The sequence below is a fragment of the Vombatus ursinus genome, unplaced genomic scaffold (assembly GCF_900497805.2).
Source record: "Vombatus ursinus unplaced genomic scaffold, bare-nosed wombat genome assembly UNPS02014779.1, whole genome shotgun sequence".
Classification (NCBI taxonomy): Eukaryota; Metazoa; Chordata; class Mammalia; order Diprotodontia; family Vombatidae; genus Vombatus; species Vombatus ursinus.
In genome coordinates, this window is record NW_020954557.1 from 65995615 (window position 1) to 66018047 (window position 22433).

A 22433-nucleotide genomic window follows, 5' to 3' on the forward strand; every position below is an offset into this window, starting at 1 on the left:
TATAGATGCCACAAAGCTGAAAGGAATATATAATATGCTAGATGACAGAATCAGAATCCAAAAAAGATTTCAGCAAACTGGAATGATGGAATGAAACTACATTTATACCTATTTAATCTTATCTCATTAAAAGCATATATTTAGGCTCAAAAAAAAAAAATCAACAGCCCCAATACAGAATGAGGAAAATTTGGCTTAAAAGCAATTCATTTGAGAAGAAAAAAAATATTTTAGTTGACTGCAAACTCAAAAAGTGTTGTCACTTTGGCCACCCCAAAATACAAATCCATCAATAGAACTATGAAGTTCAGAAAACAAAAAAAAAAGTTGTAATAGCACTGGTTTACCATGGTTTGACTAAATTTGGAATATTATTTTCATTTCTGGATGACATAATTTTAGAGGGACATGAACAAGCTAGAGAGGTCAGAAGATGGTGATCAGGGGATAAAAGAACCCAGAACCATGTCATTTAAGAAATAATTGAAAGACTTAAGGATGTTCAGCCTAGAGAATCAAAGACTAAGCAGAGAAGGATCTTGAACAATTTATGGAAATATATTTCCATGTGAATGAGGATGAAGCATGATAAAGCACCTCCTTACATAGAAGTGATACCCTCAGGGTACAGATTAAGAAATATTTTTGGTACATGGCCACTGAAAGAATTTCAATCAGTCAGTAAATAAACATTTATTAAGTGCTTACTATGTGGCAGGACTGTGCTAAGGGATGGGGATACAAAAACATACTCCCTGCCTTCACAGTATAAAGGGGGAAGACAATAAACAAACACGGATGTACAAACAAGCTATATACAGGGTAAAAAGGAAATATTTAAGAGAGAGAAGGCAATAAAATTAAAAGGATTTGGAAAATCTTGTAGAAGGTAAAATTTTCAGTGGGATTTTAAGGAATTTAGGGAAGCCAGTAGGTAGATATAAGGAAGGAGAGCATTCCAGGTTTTGGGGACAATTTAAAAAAAAAAAAAAACCAAAGACAAGAAATGGAGTGTCTTGTCCATGGAACAGCAAGAAGACCAGAAGACCGGAGTCACTAGATCAAAGAATACCTGTCAGAGAATAAGGTGTAAGGACAACCAGAAAAGTAAGAAGGTGCCATGTTATAAAAGGCTTTGACTGTCAAACACAGGATTTTATATTTGATCCTGAGTGTATTGCCTGGGGAGGGGGGATTTCATGGTCAGACCTGTGCTTTAAGAAAATCACTTTGGAGGCTGAATGGAGGATGGAGTGGAGTGGGGAGAGACTTAAAGCAGGTAATCCCAGCAGCAGGCTATTACAGTAGTGCAAACATTAGGTGATTTGGTCCTACACTAGATTGGTGGTAGTGTCAGAGGAGATAATGCAGTGTACTCAAGAGATTCTCAAAAGGTGATATCAAAACTTTCACAACAGATTAGATAACAGGAGAGTGAGAGATAGTGAGGAGATGAGGATGACACCCTTGTTGGGATTTTAAGAAACTGGGAGGATGGTGTTGCTACCTACAGTGACAGAGAAATTAAGAGAGGGGGAGAACTTAGTGGCAAAGATTATCAACTGCATTTTAAACATGTTAAGTTTAAGATGTTTACTGGATATCCAGTTTGAGATATCTGAAAAGCAACTGGAGATGTGGTATTAGAAGATAGCAAAAAGTTTGGGGCATCCTCGGTAGATTTTGGAATTTCTTTTGTTTGACTATACATATATGTTAGGACAGTTTTGTATTTCTTTCTTTTTCAATGAGGGGAGACTCCAGGTGGAAAAGAATAAAATAGATTTTCATTCATTAAAATTATTTAATTTTATAAACAAAATGTGCAAAGAGTTGTTATGTAGATGAGGGAAGCAATTATAGGTTGAATGGGTAAAAAGCACAAAGCTTAATATAAGAAAGATCTTTACATCATCTTTCTATCAAATACAGTTGACTGGGCAAATTGGAATGAGCTACTTTGTGAGGCATTTGAAAATGATCAAGAAGAGTCATTCTGTAATAGAGATGTTAATGTTAAATAAAAGAAAAAAAATGATTCCTTAGCCTGGAGACTTTAAAAGACTAATAATGCCAAAAGTCACTTAGATGGGAGGGAAGGGGAAAGTTGGATGAAATATTCTTGTAAAAGAAGGGAAAAAATCATTTTAGTTGACCACAAGCTCAAAAAGCATTATACTTTGGCTACCCGAAAATACAATAAAATGCAATAATGATAATAATAAGTAATAATAATAAAGTCTGGGATTATTGATAGTCTTCCTATTTGAAGATTTTATAAAAATTTTCTAGTAATTACCTCATGATAAAGTCAATTCCCTAAAAAAGCCTCATCATTTGCTTTATAAACTATATTTATCATTTTCACTTATTTGGAAAAAATGTAATTTAAAATAAGTTAACTTAATGAAGTTATTTAACAAAAATATTTTGAAAATGGCTTTTTCTAATGAACTGTTACTTTTTTGGAATTAAGAATTTTTAGGTTATGTTGAAAAATAAGTCTTGATATATTCCAACAGTCTGCAAATAACCCAGGAATAAATCAGAAACAGCATGTAGCATCATTAGATCTCCACCAGCAGCTTATTAATTTATATATAATTATCATCTGCACAAATTATTGTGAAGGAACTGACAAAGCATCAATGTTCAAAACAACATTTCCCCCCCACATGATAAGAAAATTAGAATTCAACTATTTCTAGATAAGAAATCAATGACAGTTTGTTATTTGTAATTCATCTTCTTTTGGGGAAATAGACAATCTTCAACTTTTAGCATTATTGTTGATGTTGTTGCAAATAGCCCCTCATTCTAAAATTACAATTGGTCTCAATGGAATGTGAATAGAGAAAAATATAAAGGGTTATCTCATCAGTTCAAAGGAATTAAGGGTAGGATAACTTTTAATGTTAAACTTTCCTTATTTGTTGCATTTATTAAAAAAAAACATACTGATTATCCATAGGAATACAATTAAAAGTAAGCCAGTAACCAACAAGAAAATGAGAATGAGGATTACTCAACTAGTCCATGAATGCCTGATGTCAGCAGCAAACATATAATCTTCTGAATTTGTCAGAAAGAGAGGGTTTCAGATTTTTCCATATTTATGAGATAAATACTTTTGTCAATTTACATTTCAGCATTTAGCAGAGTCTCCATCATCTACTTGTATAATATTTATGGTAGAGATAAAACTCCTGTGCCTTCACACTACTGCATTCACTTCAATTCACTACTGCATTCAATTCAATAATGGGATTACCAAACATTATTTAAAAAAAAAAACAACACATGCCTGGGTCCATATTTCCTTCTTTCCTAGATATTGGATTTACTTTACAAGGCTATTTAGTCCAACTCTATCCCTTCCCACCCCTCACTCCCCCACACTCATCTAAACAGCTCTTGACATTATTAGTCTTTTAAAGTATCCAGGTTGAGGAATCATTTTTTTTCTAATCAGGTAGTCACAGTACTGTTTTGGAAGTAAATTGTAATAGCAGCTCTTTTTGTGTGGCAAAGAGTTGGAAATTGAGTGGATGTACCTCAGTTGAGGAATGGCTGAACAAGCTGTAGTATATGATTTCAGTGAAGGGAGGAAGATAATTTGGGACTAAATTTTTTTTTAAAATGTTATAATTATTTTTACAGAACTGGGGAAAATTAAATACTATTTTAAAAGAAAATGAATTATACTGCACAATGATACTTTAAGAATAAATGGCCCAAATTGTCTTAATATAGAAGGAACAGCATTGATGCTGGAAAAATTCATATACATAACAGAAATTATGATATGACTGCTTGGGTCACCCTGATCTGTTTGTGTTCTGATCCCACATTTTTTAAATTTAAAAATGAATTGTGTACAGATTGTAAATCTATATAAATCTATATCCTAAGGTGGAATGTGTCATAGGATGGATGATAACCACCACTCACAACTCTTATGTTCATAAAAAAGTAATCTCTAATCTTTATAGAACTGTGATACTCTAGTAGTAATATTGAGAACTGGAAGATAATTGAGATGCCCTCTAGTCTTACCCTCTTATTTTAGAAATGAATACCTGACGCATAGAGATATGAAGTGACTTGTCCAAGATGACATAGATAGTAAGCAGCAGAGCCAGAATTTCAGCCATGTTCCTATGCAGCATTTTATATCATGTTGTTATTGTTGTTGCTACTAATTTTTAAATTTTATGACTTACCCTTCTCTAATACCAAAAAGTACTATATAACATATGTGCACTTTATGTATGTGGCTATATGTTTATATATGGTTATTTACATAGTATACATGAAATTATTTTAGTCCTTAGATCTATATTTCAACTATATGGTTGCTTCTTCCAGAAAGAGAAATTGTCAGTCTTCTCTGGCATAGTTCATGTTTTCATGGAAACTAAATTTCTAATGATATCCTTGTCTAAAATTTAACTTGGCTGATCTGCAGACAAAAAACACAGTCTGTAACACATTCAAAGCCTTTTCCATTTCTAGATCCTTCAAGAACTCAAGCTCCATGACATAGCCCTAAAGAAATCAACACCATCTTTGTGCTGTAATGAGGCATTATAACAGGGCTTCGAGTGATGACATGATAGAGTGGAAAGGGCACTAATTAAGATCAGGGACCTGAATTTAGCCCTGCTATTTCCTACTTATGTGACATTAGTTAAATAACTTAACCTCTCTGGCCTCAGTTTCCTCAACTATAAAATAGTTTATTGAGATTCCCTCAAAGGTCTCTTATACCTCTAAGTATATGATCCTATTATGTTATTGAAACTTTGAAAAATTCTTTTGATATTTTTACAATTATCTTCTTGAAAGTCACATGGGTTATAAATCTATAAATAGTAATCATTTTCATAAATTACAGACCATTATACAATATACACAATCATTCCTCCATATCCCAGAGGACATACTATTTGTGTTATATATTACTGATATAGATAACCGCAGTTTCTTAGGCCACCCCAATGTTGCTCAATATGACCATTCTCTCAAACAGGAGAGGAACAGGGGTTATGTTACACTCTTCTGAGGCATTTCCTTGCTCAATCAACTGGTATGCCAGAACCTAGTCTATACATATACCCAGGGATCTTGCCATCCCAAGCTATTTCACATTCTAAAAGGGAACACATCCATACTTTTAAACCAATTAGGAACGGGGTGCAGATTTTTGAGCAAAGTTTTCAGACTCAAAAAAAAATTCTGAAAAACAGTCACAAACAGAATCAGGGAGCTCCATACCTGTACCAACCTCAGAGTATATAAGATAAAACTACTGCTTTGTACTACATATTGCTCATGGATCTTAAGCCCTGCCCAGGCTGAAAAAAAAAATACAGACAGCTGATTAAGAATATAAATAGGGGAAAGGATATGAATAAATATTATTGCATTGAAAAGGGTATGCAAGATTTCCTTAGTGGTTAAATTGGGTTTAAAAATATTTATCACTTTATTCTGCCCTTGTGATTTAATTGGTACAGAGAACTCCCAATGAGAAAACTTCCTTTACCAATGCAGATCAGCAACCAATAGAAACTGCAACCACTCTTACTTTATTACATGTTCTTTATGTAGTTGCTGTGGCTGAAAAGATTTATCACCTAGTGGTCAACCTTTTGGTGAATAGATACTCTGTACTTTGCTAGTCTTGTTTGCTGATGACAGAGGTCCAAACTCAAAGTCTTTCAGAATCTAACAGAGCTTTGGAACTTGTCCCTCTGAAAGCTTTCCATTCCACTATGAGGCATCAGAGTAGGACTTCCATGGAAAATAAGAAATATTACTGAAGAAATAAGAATAAATAGTTTGAAAAAATCATTTAAAAATGAAGATCACTAATAAGTTACTCTGGGGTTAATTCAAGACCAGTCTTTAGTTGTGGTGTGGTGTGGTTTGATGTGATATGGTGTGTGTGTGTGTGTGTGTGTGTGTTTCATAGACAATGTCTAATTTAAAGATTAAATAAAACAACATGGAAAGTAAAATTGGCACCTCCTCAACAAGCATAGCATTTGTAGTGGAATGATTCCACTAACTGCCAACTGACCACAGGGTCTAATACAGTATTCTAAAAGTAGAAATCATTAACAAGATGCTGATTTAACATTCTTGAACTCCTGCTAAATGACCCAAATACAAGAACTATGAAGTCCATCTTCCATGTATTTAGAAATTCTGAAGGATGGAGCAGGAAAAATTATCTTCTTCACAGTAGCGAATGGGCAGGGATCATGAATTTGGTTTGCTGATCCTATACGAGTATTTAGTGAGTTCTATGGAAAAGGTAAAATTTTTAAAATATAGGAACATAATGGGGGGTTTTTGTTGTTGTTTGTTTAAATGTAGGCATTTGTTTGTTTGTTTAAAGATAGGCGTATTGAGTAAGAAAAAATGAAATCAGGAATGGGGTTTATGAGATACTACAAGGGAGAAAAAATAGTTATGAAACTAAAAATGTGATGTGAGAAAAACCCAAAAAGTCCCTAGAGATGGATGGTTTTTGATATTTCTCAGGGCAAATGACAAATAACCCCACTTGAGAAGGAACTATCAGCAGGATCAAAGAAATATAAGCCTGGGGGATTCAGATGGAGAAGGAAATGTTTAGAGTGAAGAGAAAAGATTGGACTAAACCATGAAATTGGTATATTTCACAATCATCTTCCCACCCAACCCCACAATAAATAGTTTAGCCTCTCTGAAAACTGAAAATAGCTATCTAGATGCCATATGCTTTGCAAAGAATATCTTTAATGGACATTTTTTGCTATTCAAAACTAGTGAGTATGAAGTAAATATTAGATGTATCTAACTTAAATAACTTAGAAATCTGATCAAGAATAAAAGTTAATCTCTAAATAAAATATATACCAAAGCTAAAATCTATATTTTTGAAATGTTTCCCCAAATTAAACAAATTTATTAATTAATGGTGATCTGTAGAATGTCAACTGAAAGGTCATGAGGGCAAGGCAAACCATAATTATAATGATCTTAAGAGATATTATAATGAAAAGCATCCCTGTTGCAATCACGATGTACATTATGAAATGTTAACATGGTATTTCCATGGTATGCATCCTCAGTAATTACAATTTATTATGCCCATGTTATCATGAAAAATATTTTGAGAAATAGATGACTACACTATTTTTGGGGAAAAACTGAAATGTTATAACTACCTTACAAAAGACTCATCACTATTAAAAATCAAGTCAATGTAATTTTTAAAATGAGACTTGTAAAATAGCCTTATGTATTTAATATATTTTTTCATAATTGGTTATTGTATTATATTATATTATATTATTATACGTAATTCTAGTCTACAGTACACAAAACTCCATGCTTTTCTCAGGATTCTTATTTCCAATTTTTTTTCTCCTGTGCCAAGTGCTTAAATATGAGTAGGAAGAGCACAAAATTATATCACTACTCATCATGAAGGTCAGAAATCAGCCCACTGCTCTTATTTCCATCCCTTCAAAAACAGAAATGCAAACTATAAATTCTCAGGTTTGGAAAGAAACTCACAGACTATCTGTAATAATCCATCCAACATTTTTCCTTTGTCTAAAACTTTAAGGTCAAAAAACAGTATTTTCAAGGTACTTAGAAAATAAAATCTTATAAAAATACATAGATAATATTCTATGAACTTAAAATTAATTTTAAATCTCAATTTTACTTAGAGATTCCTGAAAATATTAATCTAGCTGAGAGGAACTACTACATTTTTCCTGCATTACATCATTTCATTTATAATCTACTTTTTGTCTTGATTAATCCTACAATCTGATTTCATAAAGAGTAAAATGATAATGTCCTATTTTGAAGCATAACTTGTTCTCTCTGAGGAGATTTCCACTTTCAAAAATAGCACTGAACTATTGAGTGATAAACACTAGCCCTGTTTCTAGGAAAGTAAGTTAAATACTTGGGCCCTGTTTTCCTCATTTGGAGTAAAGGATTAAATTTCTTTGATCTATGAGGAACTTTTTCATTTCTGATAATCTATGAAGTATCTTTTTATATTGGTAATTGTTTTGCAGAGAAGACATAGGACCAAAATCTAGTAGCATCAACATGTGTCTATATTGTTGAAAAATAGAACTAAGTCAACATACTACTATTAAACATACATCATTTAATCTCATATTTTATTCTTGTTTCCCACTTTGAACTTGTGATCTCTAACATTTTTAACTACTCTACAATTCAATGATCCTAAATACAGGAAAAAGTATGTTTTTCTTGGAGAGTAGTTGATCTGATTAAGGAGGTTTTGTATTAAATTATGAGAAGAGAAAATAGTACACAGAAAAAATTACTGAGCTAGTCAATAAGTTAACATGCATTATTAAATACCTACTATGTGACAGGCACTTTACTACTATGAATACAAACAAAAAAAGGCCAAAAAAAAGCACATTTCTTGCCCTCAAGGAGCTCACAGTATAATGGAGGAGACAACATATTCACAACGATGTAAAATCATGATAGATACAAGATAACTTAGAAGGCACTAGCACTTACGGCAACAAGGAAAGGCTTCTTGAAGAAGGTAAGACTTTAGCTGAGACTAGAAGCAAGACAGAAAGGCAGGAGGTAGAGCATAAGAGGGAAAGAATTCCAGGCATGGGGCATAGACAGTGAAAATTCAAAGATTAAAGAGATGGAGTGGTTTGCATGAGGAATAACAAGAAGGCCAGTGTCTAAGAAGACTAAACAGGTAAGAAAGGACCAGGTTATAAAGGAATTTAAAAGACAGAGTACTATGCATTTGATCCTAGAGGTAAGAGGGAATTATCAAACTCGATGTAAAAGAGAATAAGACAAGACACAAGAAAAAAGAGGGTAATAAACATCTCATTACTATATTTCTAAAATATTTATTGCTTATTAACAGTATTAACAATAATAAGGCTTTTGATTTTCCATTGATAATGTCTCCTGGAAAAGGAGCACATGCCCTAAGTGCTCTTAGAATCAGGGAGGAGTATGAGCTGGTTGAGTCCAACCCATACATGAAAGACTTTCCTTCTATAAAATGTCTAACAAGCAGTCATCTGTCTGAATATATCCATGGCCCACCACTTCAAGACAGCGTCCCATTCCACTTTTAGACAGTTCTCATTTGGAACAAGTTTATCCAGACTTCTAGCCAAAGTTTTCATTTTTAAAATTTCCATTCACAGTTACCTCCACATTAAAGATAACTGGTTGATTCATACTCCTGAGATACACATTTGGATTTAACCTTTACAAGGAGGGATAAAAAAACAAGACACAGACATGCAGATAAAACCAGAACTGATAAAGGTGAGAGTTTGGGGCTTAGACACACAGACACACAGACACACACACACTCCAATTCGCTTGAAGGAAGCCTGAGTGGTCCCCACAAGCCCTCCAGAAATTACTTGTCCCCCAAGAGAAGGGAACCACATGTCCACAGAGCCAATAATGAAACATCAAGGGTTCCTGAGTGAAGGCAGAAGATGCAGAGATGCAGAAGTTGGTTGGCAGCAGTAAAACAGCAGTGTCAGAGCAAAGACAGAGTTTCTTATCAAGTGGAAGAATTCCAGGACTGAATATTTTAGACACAGAGATGTTCCTAGAAAACACCAAGTTCTTGGATCAAGCTTCCTAAAAAGAAGGGGAGGAGGTCCTGGATAAAGCTGAGTTCTTGGAACAGAAGTGTACCTAGACCAGAGGAGTGCTAAGACCAAGCAAGAATAAGGGCTCTTTCCCCTTTTTTAATTGGAGAACTATACTTGAGCCCCAAAATGATGTTCTTACAGTCTGTAGGTGAGAGAATAAAACAAAGAGAATTGTTTGAACTTGGTCTATACAAAACCAGAGCCTTTGGTTCTGGGAAAATAGGTTACAGGAGAAATGGTGGCAACAGCAACAAAACTAAGCAATAGTTAGGGTTAGGAGACAATGACAAGGGGACCAATAATACAATAATCATGTACTCAACTGTTTATACACCAAGGTAAGAATTATGTCTTATCCAGCCTCAGACACTTACTACCTGTGTACTTCTAGGCAAGTCACATAACCTATGTCTGTCTTGGGTTCCTCATCTGTAAAAGAAGAACTTTCTTCCAGGGTTGTAGCAGGACTAAAATGAGATATTTGTCAAGGGATTTGCAAACCTTAAAGTACCGTGTGAATGATAAGCTATTATTAATGAGTAAAAGGAAATATGATACTTTATGCATAATTAATATTTAAAGAGAAGTGATATTACTGAAATATGGCAATGGAAAGATAAAACCTTTTTGAAAGGAATTGATTGAATAAAATAGGAAGAGAGCTAGTTTTGAATATATCTTGATACTGCCTGACATAGACAAATTTGGAGTCACGAAGACCTGAATTTATGTTCCATCTCTGATACCATCTGAGGAACACTGCAAGGCACTTACCTTCTCAGCAAAACACTTAAAATCATAAAAAGAAGTATGCAATTTTCTAAACTAATTCTGTACTCCTCTTGTTCAATTCTGGTTTTAGTTTTCTATTTGCAGTGTCTATCCAAGATGTATGTATTGATGGACCATCTCTATGAGTTATTTTTGGAACTGTATATTATAAATTAGACAATAGACAATCTTCCTCTACTTGGTTTTTCCTGTGAGAATAGTTGAGTTTTACTTGTCTGAATAACTAAGAATTTTGAAGAGCTATGATGTTGAAGATTAATTTGACTTGTTTTGTTTGTCCATAGAAAACAAAACTAGAGCAATGGGCTGGAGTTCAAAAAGAGGAATTTAGGCTTGGTGTCAGGAAAAAAAAATACCTAGCAATTATAGTTGTCACATTATGGTAGGAACTGTCTTGAAGGAGAGGGTGGGTTCCTTCTCATTGAATATATTCAAGCAGAGATTAAAAGAATAGTTCAAGCCAAGATGATGGAGGGAAAGCAGTGACTTGCTAGAGCTCTCCCCCAAATCCCTCCAAACACCTATAAAAAATGTCTGTAAACAAATTATAAAGCAGCAGAACCCACAAAAAAAAACAGAGTAAAACAAATTTCCAGCCCAAGACAACCTGGATGGCTGATCAGAAAGGTATATAGCACTGGGCTGGGAGAGGAGTGCAGTTCAGTGTGGGCCTGCAGACCACAGCAACCCTGGAGCAGGCCTCAGAGGACTGAATCATGGGCAGCTGTGGAGGTTTCCAGACTTCTCAACCCCTGAATGCCAAAGACAACTTAGAAGGTCAGTGGGAAAAGTCTGTGACTGCAGTGAGAGAAGAAGCTAGGTCTCAGCCACAAGTCCTGAGCTTGAACAGTGGCTGTATCCTGAGCTTCCAGCCCACAGACTGAGGGGGAATCGAGAGGCTGATCAGAGGGGGATTTCAAGGATCTCTTTGCCAGGGCTGAGGCAGGAATCTCTTGCTTTGCTCATGCTTGGATCTGGGTCACAGTTCTGAGGAGCAGTCCTGGGGCAAGGAGGAGTGCTGGTATGGTGGAGCTTGTTGTGATGGTGGAGAGGAAAAACCCTTGCCCCTTATCACAGCACCTTGGAAAAACTGACATTTTTCAGGTCCCTAGAAGTATCTCTGAAAACAGCTGTACAAACCCCCAAAGCTTGGGACAGTACATTCTCCACATTAGAAACAGACTCTTACCTTAACAAAGAGTTTAAAACTCAAGTAATTGGTTGGGATCATGAGCAAGCAATGCAAAAGGAGTCAGACTATATTATCTTACTTTGGTGACAAAGAAGATCAAAACATACAAGCAGAAGAAGACAACAAAGCAAAGCTCCTACATCCAAAACTTCCAAGAAAAATATGAATCAGTCCCAGGCCTTGGAAGAGCTCAAAAGGGATTTTGAGAAGCAAGTAAGAGAAGCAGAGGAAAAACTGAGAGTGATGCAAGAAAATTATGAAAAACAACTCAACAGCTTGCTAAGGGAGACCCCAAAAAATATTGAAGAAAATAAAGCCTTAAAAAATAGCCTAACCCAAATAGCAAAAGAGGTCCAAAAAGCCAATGAGAAGAAGAATGCCCTAAAAAGCAAAATTGGCCAAATGGAAAAGGAAGTCCAAAAGATTACTTAAGAAAATATTTCTTTAAAAATTAGAATAGAGCAATTGGAAGCTAGTGACTTTATGAGAAATCAAGACACTGTAAAATAAATCCAAAAGAATGAAAAATTAGAAAACAATGTGAAATATCTCATTGGAAAAACAACTGACCTGGGAAATAGATCTAGGAGAGAGAATTTAAAAATTATTGGACTATCTGAAAGCCATGATCAAAAAAAGAGCCTAGACATCATCTTTCAAGAAATGATCAAGGAAAACTGCCCTGATATTTTAGAACCAGAGGGCAAAATAGAAATTGAAAGAATCCACCAATCTCCTCCTGAAAGAGATCCCCAAAAGAAAACTCCTAGGAATATTGTAGCCAAATTCCAGAGTTCCCAGGTCAAGGAGAAAATATTACAAGCAGCCAGAAAGAAACAATTTAAGTATTGAGGAAACACAATCAGGATAACACAAGATTTAGCAGGTTCTGCATTAAGGGACCGCAGGGCATGGAATATAATATTCCGGAGAGCAAAGGAAATAGAATTACAACCAAGAATCACCTACCCAGCAAAACTGAGTATAATCCTGCAGGGGAAAAAATGGTCATTCAGTGAAATAGAGGACTTTCAAGCATTCTTGATGAAAAGACCAGAGCTGAATAGAAAATTTGACTTTCAAATACAAGACTGAAGTGAAACATGAAGAGGTAAACAGGAAAGAGAAATCATAATAGACTTATTAAGGTTGAACTGTTTACATTCCTCCATGGAAAGATAATATTTGTAACTCATGAGACCTTTGTCAGTATTAGGATAGTTGGAGGGAAAAAAATTATATGTATGTATGTATAGATAGATAGATAGATAGATAGATAGATAGATAGAGGGCACAGGATGAATTGAAGATGAAGGGCTCATATCTGGAGAATAAAATTAAGGGGTGAGAGAGGATTACACTAGGGGAAAGAGAAAGGAAAAGGTAGAATGGGGTAAATTATCCCACAAAAAAGCAGAAAAGCCTCTTACAGTGGTGGGGAAATGAGGGAAGGTGAGAGGGAATGAGTGAATCTTATTCTCATAAGATTTGACTTAAGGAGGGCACATACACACTCAATTGGGTGTGGAAATCTGTCTTACCCTACAGGAAAATGGGGGAGGGAAGGTGACAAGAGAGTAGGGGAATGATAGAGAGGAGGGCAGATTGGGAAAGGGGCTAATCAGAAGCAAATACTTCTGAGGAGGGACAGGGTCAAAAGAAAGAATACAATAAATGAGGGGGACAGGATAGAATTAAGGGAAATAGAGTTAGTTTTTCACAGCATGTCTACTATGGAAGTGTTTTGCATAACTGCACATGTATAGCCTTTATTGAGTTGCTTGCCTTTTCAATGAGGATGGGTGGGGAGGGAGGAAGGGAGAAAATTTGGAACCCAAAGTTTTGAAAACACAGGTTTAAAAAATGTATAATACAAATTTTGATTGAGAAGTGAACTCAACATACAAACCCCACTTTTTATTCATTTTATAACCTACATTGTATTCTCTCCCTCTCTTACTTTCCTAAAGATGATGACTGATGCACTGACTGCATAAAACAATTACTCCTTGTTAAAAGATATTTTCCCCTTCAGTCTTAGAGTAGAAACATGAAAGTATTCTTATATTCACATGCTACCTAATGCAGCCTTGCTCCATGTTACCCTAAGGATAGGGAATAAGTGGGGTATGGGAAGAGGAAATTACACAGAAAGATACCCTTCCATCCATGGTATGCTGGAGCCAGTTCAAACTGGATTACAGGAGCCTATGGTGAAATTTTCAGTGTGAGCATTTACACTTCAAAAACTGGCGAACTCTACAAATCAAAACTTGATTGTTTTGTTAATTGTCTAGACTACAGAAAGTGATTGTAATGCATATTAAACATAAAAGTGCATTATACTTTCTAGAGATCCAGTTGTTAAACATTTACCAGAACACCCACGCTTTCACCTTATACGTACTCTTTCTTTCCAAATTTGATGCCGAAACCTCTAAGTAAAGAGGTTTTGCATCCATGATACCTTGTAAACTAACACAAGTAGCTACACCACTAGAATGTAAGCTCCTTGTGAAGAGACAGGAAGTGATTTTTTTTTTACTTTGCCCCATGACATAGCACATGGAATGCACTTAATAAAAATCCATTTGTATCAAACTTAATTAGACTGAATTGTCCAATCTGATAGTTTCAACTAATTCCTTCCTGAGTTGTATTTAGACAGCTTATTCATATGAGCATTCCATTTGAAATTTACTAATCTATTCACAGTAGACACTCCTTGAGAATGTTATGTTACTTATAATAAGTGTTATGTAACTAGCTAAATTACCCAGAGTTTTATAGGAAATGCTTGCTAGGACTTGCTTCACATGCAGACATACAATATAAATAATGGCACAATATAATAATGTTACAATGTCTCCAAATTAGCCCTCCATTACTTTGTCATCAATGTTCAATATCAAAGACAATTTTCATCTACCTTAACAATTGAGCACCTCTTAAACAATGCACTGACCTACTTTTTTGTTTCATACTTGGTGAGATATTTAACTTTCTTACTCAACACTAGAGTCACAAATGACAATTTTAGCACCCAGGGAAGGCTTCATAAAATAGGTCTTCAGCAAGAAGTATGAAAAGTCACTCTCAATCAATGTTGGATTCAGCTGAAGGGAGGATACCCCAAGACATAAGGCCTTATAAGTAAAAAAGAACCCAGAATACTGTTCTATGTATTCTGGGAGAAAGAGATACAACAGCCCCTAGGACACTGACTTCCATGGTTAGAAATAGGAAGAAAATACTAGGATATTGATGCCACCTGTGATAGAGGAAGTAGGGCTGGGCAAGCCCCAGAAAGGAATTCACCTGTAATAGTCCTGCCTCAGGTGGAGTGAAGGAAGCTTCTGTTCTAACTAATTATATTTGCTAAATAGGCATTCCACATTGTTGAAACAGTGGAATATGTAGTTAGGACCACATAGATTTCAGTACCTGGACTAAACTGGGCCATAGGCAGAGTTCTGCCCTAATATGATCTCTTTCTCTTTGCCTCATATTTACAGGAAAAAAAAATGAAGTGATTCACTATATTCTTATGGTTCACTATATATTCACTATATTCTTATATTCAGAAAATTGGAACACTAATGCATTGTTGGTAGAGTTTTGAACTGATCCAACCATTTTGGAGAGCAATTTGGAACTATGCCTAAAGGGCTATAAAAATGTGCATACCCTTTGACCCAGCAATAGCACTTCTAGGGCTGTATCCCAAAGAGATCATAAAAATGGGAAAAACGACCTACTTATATAAAAACATTTGTAGCAGCTCTTTTTGTGGTGGCAATGAATTGAAATTGAGGGGATGCCCATCAATTGGGGAATGACTGAACAAGTTGTGGTATATGAATATAATGGAACACTATTATGCTATAAGAAACAATGAGCAGGCAGACTTTAGAAAAACCCAGAAAGACTCTTATGCTGAGTGAAGTGAACAGAACCAGGAGAATGTTGTACACAGCAACAGCCACGTTGTGCGATGACTAACTTTGGTAGACTTAGCCCTTCTCAGCAATGCAAAGATCTAAGAATCTCCAAAAGTCTCATGAAGGAAAATGCTATCCACATTCAGGGAAAGAACTGTAGAGTTTGAATACAGATCAAAGCATACTATTTGCTCTTTTATTTTTCTTCCATTTTGTTTTGTTTCCTCTTTCTTGTGGTTCCTCCTATTGCTTCTAATTCTTCCTTACAATGTGACTAATGTGAAAATATGTTTAATAGGAATGTATGTTTAGAGCCTATATCAGATTGCACACCATGGGGGGGGGAGTGGGAACAGAGAAGGAGAAAAATTTAAAACTCAAAAGCATATGGAAGTGATTGTTGAAAACTATAAATAAATTAATAAAAAATAAAGTAAAAATGAAAAAAAATACATGCCATGGTTCTGTCTTAATGTTTTATGTGCATCTGATTTAGAGACAGGGACAAAGATGAAAATGTAGAAATAAAAGCCTAACTTAAAACTATTCATTTCTAAAGATGAGGTTCAAACTACTGCTTCTATGAAACTAATTCTTAATTTGAAGATGACTGCATTTCCCTGATATTATAGACACAAACCTAAGAAGATGTGTTTATTAAAAGCTATGGTCAGGCATGTATTATGTATTACAATGGCTATTCAATATATTGTATCTTATAATGCTAGTGAGTTAGAGAAATAAATTTTGCAAACTGTCCATTTTTGTAAAGCACAATGGCCACCCTGCTGTGACATGAGCCTTTATTATCTCCTGTGTTCAGTGGATTTAATTCTATTCATGCCTTACTCTCATTAATCATTTCTCTCCTACTATTCTCATTATTCAGAAACATCCAGCATCTTTTCATTCAATAAAAGAGGAATAATAATAATTAATAATATCAGCTGCTTCCTATTCTACTTTAATATATTAATCACTTTTCCTAAGGGTTCAACATTTTTGATACAATCTTTCTCTTCAATGAGTACATTTTGTATTTTTGATACAATCTTTCTCCTACCACTCCCACTTCTAAAAATCAAGTCCGAATCATGGCAACATTTTATACTCCCTTATTTTGTCGCAACTTCCTTATGCAAATCACCTTTCTAAGAGGCAAGAAAAAATTTAAAACATGAATATGATATGCTAAAATATGTTTGTTTTCATTCTACTTCACTCTTACTACTCAATAGACATCTGTAATTCTATAAGCATCTACACTTCCATCATCCCTTTTTTAATTTTTAGTACAACCAATTGTACGGAATGAACAGGAATTCACTTTTTAAAGTAATCTTTTAAAATACAGTCTATGGTTTGCTTTTATATATCCAAAGTACTAATGGCAAATTCTAGCTATTGTTAGTAGGCAAGTATCACAGCCACAGAAAAGCAAAACTGCAGATCCCAGAGTCCTACAAACATCATGCAACAGGAGGTATTACATGCCCATGGGCTCACAGAGGGAGATTCTAATATGCATGAAATATTACACCTCTTTTTTAAAATTTTTATAATACTAAGGAACCTAGTAAGATACTTGGGATGAGTGATCCAGTTAACAGATAATGTGTATATCCCCCAAATATATTTAATCTGACATATATGATTTTTCAAAGCACATTCCATTGCCAAGAGTTGTACCAAAGTGTGTACTAAATGCCATAGGTTTACTTTCAGTTTAGAATTCTATTGGTGTCACCTCATTAGGTTCTCTATCATAATATCTTGAGTTACAATAGTGTCAATACAGAATTGATTACAAAAGGTCACTAAATAGCAATCAAGATTAACAGATAAGATTCCATTCCAGATAATAAGATAAATTAGAAGCAGTGGCTGCCATTATTCAATATCCCTTTTTTGTCCTCAATTTTCATTCAGCAAGGAAATATACTACTAATTGGTAAAGTAGGTGGGAAATCACCAATACAACCAAAAAATGGCACAGAACATGTCTACACTCTGAACTTCCAATATTTCTTATAATGAGCAGATGTAGAATCCTTAAAGTGTTCTACATATCAATTAATCAAGTCTTTATGGAGCATCTACTCTCTTTGCAATGCTATGTTATGTACTGTATACCTGAATTGGTAATCTTCCCCCCTACCCATGTTTCAGGATACAGAAATCACCATATACATTAAAAAAAATAACCAATGGAAAAAGCTTCCATTCTTTCCCAGACATGATCAAAGAGACTCAGGTCATCCACCAGAGAAGCATCACAGGTACCAGCTATGCATCCAAAAAAGAGAGAAGTTCTCTAGAGGTAGTGTCTTTGCAAGCAAGCAAAGAAATGTTTAAGGAATGGAATGAAAGCTAATTAGGGAAGACTCTTATGAAGTTAGAATAGGGTGAAATTCCTGCCTTTGTAAAATTGTACCAAATAAAATATGCAAGTTGCCTGGCAAAACCTGTCATTTGGACAGAACTTATCCAGATTTATTTACCTCTAAATGCATATGAAAAGGTTTTGTATTAAGTATAACAGAAGCTTATGTATTAGTGAAGTGTTAAAAAAAAAAAAAAAAAGGATAGTTGGAAGGAGTAGGACACCCAAGAAAGATAGAATTGACACAATGAGAAGGAAAGACAAGGTGAAAGAGAATCCAAAAATAATCACTGAATTTGATTTTTATGTTGCCTAATATCCCCAAATGAATAGGTTGCTGTGATGCTAGAGGGCATGCAAATATACACTCATATATACACAAACACAAGAAGCTGGGCAAGGACATAATTCACATAAAAAGATTTTTGACAATCTAGGAGGCACACATGAAAACTGTATTTATGGAGAGATGAAGTGGTCCCAGTCTTTTATCACCTATATAATTCCTGCAAGGTAGAATCTTAGGGCAAACCTCAGTGAGTCCTCAAAAAGAAAACACTTATCTAAACGATTCAGAGAACGGCATATTCGCACTGGGGACACTTCATCCAGCCCTAGTGCTAGTAAGCCCATCGCACCTTTTCCTTCTAACGCTGCTTGCATGATTTCCACTACCTATTTAGGGGTCAGTGTTCATTGAACCCCTAGTGCTGCTGTACATTTTTCCTTCCCCATCCTAGTTCCCATTAGGGCTGTCACTAAAGCCTGGAGAAGTGGAATCTGTGCATGGAAACACTTCAGAAATGTTGGGGAAGGGGGTATGGGAAGCTATCATAGCAGATTTGACTTTCCAAACGGGAAGCTTCAGTCCATGCCTGTTTCACAGAAAAGCAGTGCATTTAGGCTGGGTTAAGGGTAGAAACACATCCACTATCCTTGCTACCCAACACACTAGCAACTAAGAAAAATAAAATAAAATAAATCCACCAACAATCTTACCTTCCCCTAAAATAAAAACATCTCTGCACCTGCCCACCCCCAGCAGAAGGGCTCCGGAACCTCCACCTTCCTTTACCCTCTTCTCAGTGGTAACAGAGATCAGCACTTGGGGGGAAAAAGAAAAAAAAAAGCAACAACAATATGATTTTGTCCCCTGTCCTTTTACTACACTCTCTCCTTCCCTCCTTCCACCCCCACCACACATACCCGAGCACACTCAGGCACACACGCATACAGAGTTCGTGGGCTTTGACAGAGAAGAAAGCAGTAATATCCCAAGTTTCCTTTCTGGCATAACAGAGTAACTCAACACCGGGACCAAATACACTGGAGAAAGTTGGTAAAGCTGATAGTAGACATCCAACAGTAGAGGTGCAAAAAAAAAAAAAAAAAAAAAATGTAGGATTCCTGACTTCCCTTCAGTAAGATTGTATGGTTTTAAACCTCCCTTACACGACCCTTAGGAGTTGTAGCACCGCCAACCCTTTCCTTACTCCTCTCCTCCCCAAGTTCAATTAAGGGAGCAAAGGCGGCGAGCGGCTGCAGAAAGTTCAGGGCATCCCGGATTCTCTCGTTCGCCCTGCTGCACCTACACCTGCCGTCACCGCCAGTACTGGGTAAAGCGCGCTCCTCGGCCAGAGCCCTGTCACTAGTTCCACCTTCCACTTCTCTTTGACAGTCCAAGCCGTCCCCCTGACTCCCAATACAGCTCGGATGTTCTTTTTAGTACCATCGCTTTACTTGCAGCGGGACTTTACCTCGCGCCCACACCCCTGAGCTTGGGCCGAAGTGGGCTTGTCGAAACCTTTTCGCACCCACTGGTCTGTCACCACCATCCTCATTACCCGCGTGCCCTCCTCTCCCAAGGGAAGAAAAAAAAATCAAGCACAAGACCTACTCGCCTTTGCCAATGATCCTGTGAAGGGGAAGTGAAGTGAATAAATGTCATAGAAATATATAATAAATAGACCACAGTGGAGCAGAGGTGCCCGGGGAGCAGAACTCGGGGAGCTCACCTGGAAATCTCCGGCTGCCCTCCCTTTGCTCCGCGGATCACTCCCCCCAGCTCCCCCTAACGCCTCTTCACACTTCCCTGGGGGAAGAGCGAGCCAGCTCCGGCCTCTGCCCACCCCGGAGAGGCTTCTTCATATCGCAACCCCGGGATGGCAGTGGCTCCGAGAGTGGTTGAAGAGAGGGGAATGAGCCAGAGGATGGGAAAAGAAAAGGGGACGCTGTCACCTATGGATAAGCAGCAGCAGCAGCAGCCGCTATCGCCGCGCCGCTGCCGCTGCTTGGTCACTTCGTCCCCGCCCCCCTCCCCTTCCCTCTCCCTCAACCCTCCCACTCTACCCCCCCTCTCTTCTCCTCCTCCTCCTCCCTCCACTCCTCCTCTTCCTATGGCAGAAGCCTGGAGGCTTCTCGCTGGGCTGGTATCATTTACGTAACCAGTCCCCCCCATCCCTTATCCTCCCCACCCCCTTCCACCCCAACCCGAGGCTTGGGCTCTGCGCGCAGAACAAGCTCCAGCTGCACTAGGAGCAGCGACGGCAGCTCGAGAAATGTGCACAAGTCCCGCGATACTTGGCCATTGCATGGCCCCAGATTCCAGCCTTTGGGCTCGGTGCCTTCTCCCCAGAAACCGGGCACTGGAACCTTGGCTACCGGGAAGGCTGCTAGACCAGGGACGAGATAAGAATCCGGTACCCGCAAGCGGGAGGATACCATATTCACCACACCAATGAGTGGAATGCACTCTAGGCCGTGGGAGAGGGGTTACAGGGATGCGGTTGAGTCTTAAGAAAGATCTTTAACACTCTCCTCCCATGCATGCCCTTTGCCATCCAAAACGACTGCTTAACTGGAGAGTTTAGGTTTATTTTGGAAGAAGGGAACAAATGGAATAATCTCCCCACACAGCACTGTCCAAACGTTGTGAGCGGCTCCGAGTAATCCAACTGGCTGCTGATTCTCCCTTTCGGATTATGCTGGAAAACCGAGGAGCACTGGTGCACTTAATTTGCTACAGAGGGGTGTGGCAAAAGCAAAGCTTTAATTAATGGCGGGAGGAAATGAGATATCTGGGTCTACCTCCCAGGCAAGAATGTGTTTTCTCAGGCTCTTTTCCTCAGAACTAACACGACAAGGTACTGTATTATATCTTTAAAACAGGCACACATAAATTAGCACTCAGATGTGCAGTCTTTAATTCTTGAGCAAAATGTTAAGCTTTTGAAGCAGCGAAATGGAAAGAGTATAGGTCTGGACTGGAGCCTTGGCGTCTAAAGTCAGCTCCGTGAGGTACGCTGTATAGGTCACTTAACGTTTTTTTGCTTGTCTCCTCATCTGCCAAGTAGGACCAAGAATGTCTTCCCTAACCTCACCAGGTTATTATGAAAAGGAAATGAGAATATGCAAAAATTCTCTTAAAAAGTTGAAAGTGTTAACACCATATAAAAATATTAATAATTAATTTCTTTTGAGAATGTTCATGTCATAAAAGACATGGAGGACAAGTATTTGAGGATGTGCAATTTCAAAACCGACAGAAAAGCACAGCCAAGCAGTACTCTGGCACCGCACAGATTTTAAAAGAACAAGAGGAAGACCCTTAATGGATTGAGCAGACAGTGAATGGAGGATTAATACGAAAACAATGACAAAAATCTCAGAGAAGTGATGGGGGTGATTTGCATTGGTGAAGGGAGTGTCCCCACTAGTGAAATTATGGATCCACACAAGCATAAGAGTGGTAATGGGGAATGAGAACCTTAAAGTATGGTCAATAAAAAGGCATATCCTTTAGGAGATTCTTTTCTATTTCTACAAGTCAAGTAATCAATCTTTTCATTAACCATAAATATTTGAGTATCTACTTTTTTTTTCCATATGTGAGTACCTACCTGAGTCCTTTTCAGTATTCAAATTGGCCACTCATCTGTCTATTCTGCTCTTACTTTCTTCTTACTAGAAGGTATCAATTAGCATTCATTAAGCATCTGCTATGTGCCAGACATCCTAGGGCCTGGGATTATAAAAGACAAAAGTCCCTTCCTCCAAAGAGCTTACATTCTTTACATTCTGATATGGGAGACAGCATGAACATATCTAAGAAGGTATCAAACATATAAAAACAGATACAAGGAGTTTTGGGTGGTAAAGAAGGGAGAGAAAGCTCCAGTAAGTAGAAGAATGCAAAAAGATCTCATGCCAAAGCTAACTCTTTATTTGACTCTTGAAGAGAACCATGGATTAAGCACCTACCAATGCTATCCTCTGTGTGGAATTTTATAAAAGGCATTGTTTCCTTTACACTATAAGCACCACTTCCAGCTCTTGGATTTCTTGTCCTGGTATCCCTTCCCATGAACTCTGGCTTTCCTGTGAGGAAGTCATTTAAAATTTTATTTTACTTGCAGACATCCAGT

At 36.9% G+C, this 22433-nt stretch overlaps 1 protein-coding gene across 1 annotated transcript in view; it reads right to left on the reverse strand.

The window, feature by feature from the left end:
* LOC114045905 (polypeptide N-acetylgalactosaminyltransferase 13) overlaps nucleotides 1–20091 on the reverse strand; it is an 816024-nt gene extending 795933 nt beyond the window's left edge. The window contains exon 1 of the mRNA XM_027866100.1: nucleotides 20025–20091. The gene's annotated coding sequence lies outside the window, so the exon portion shown is untranslated. The remainder of the gene's footprint in view (nucleotides 1–20024) is intronic.
* Between the last annotated feature and the right edge of the window lie 2342 nt (nucleotides 20092–22433).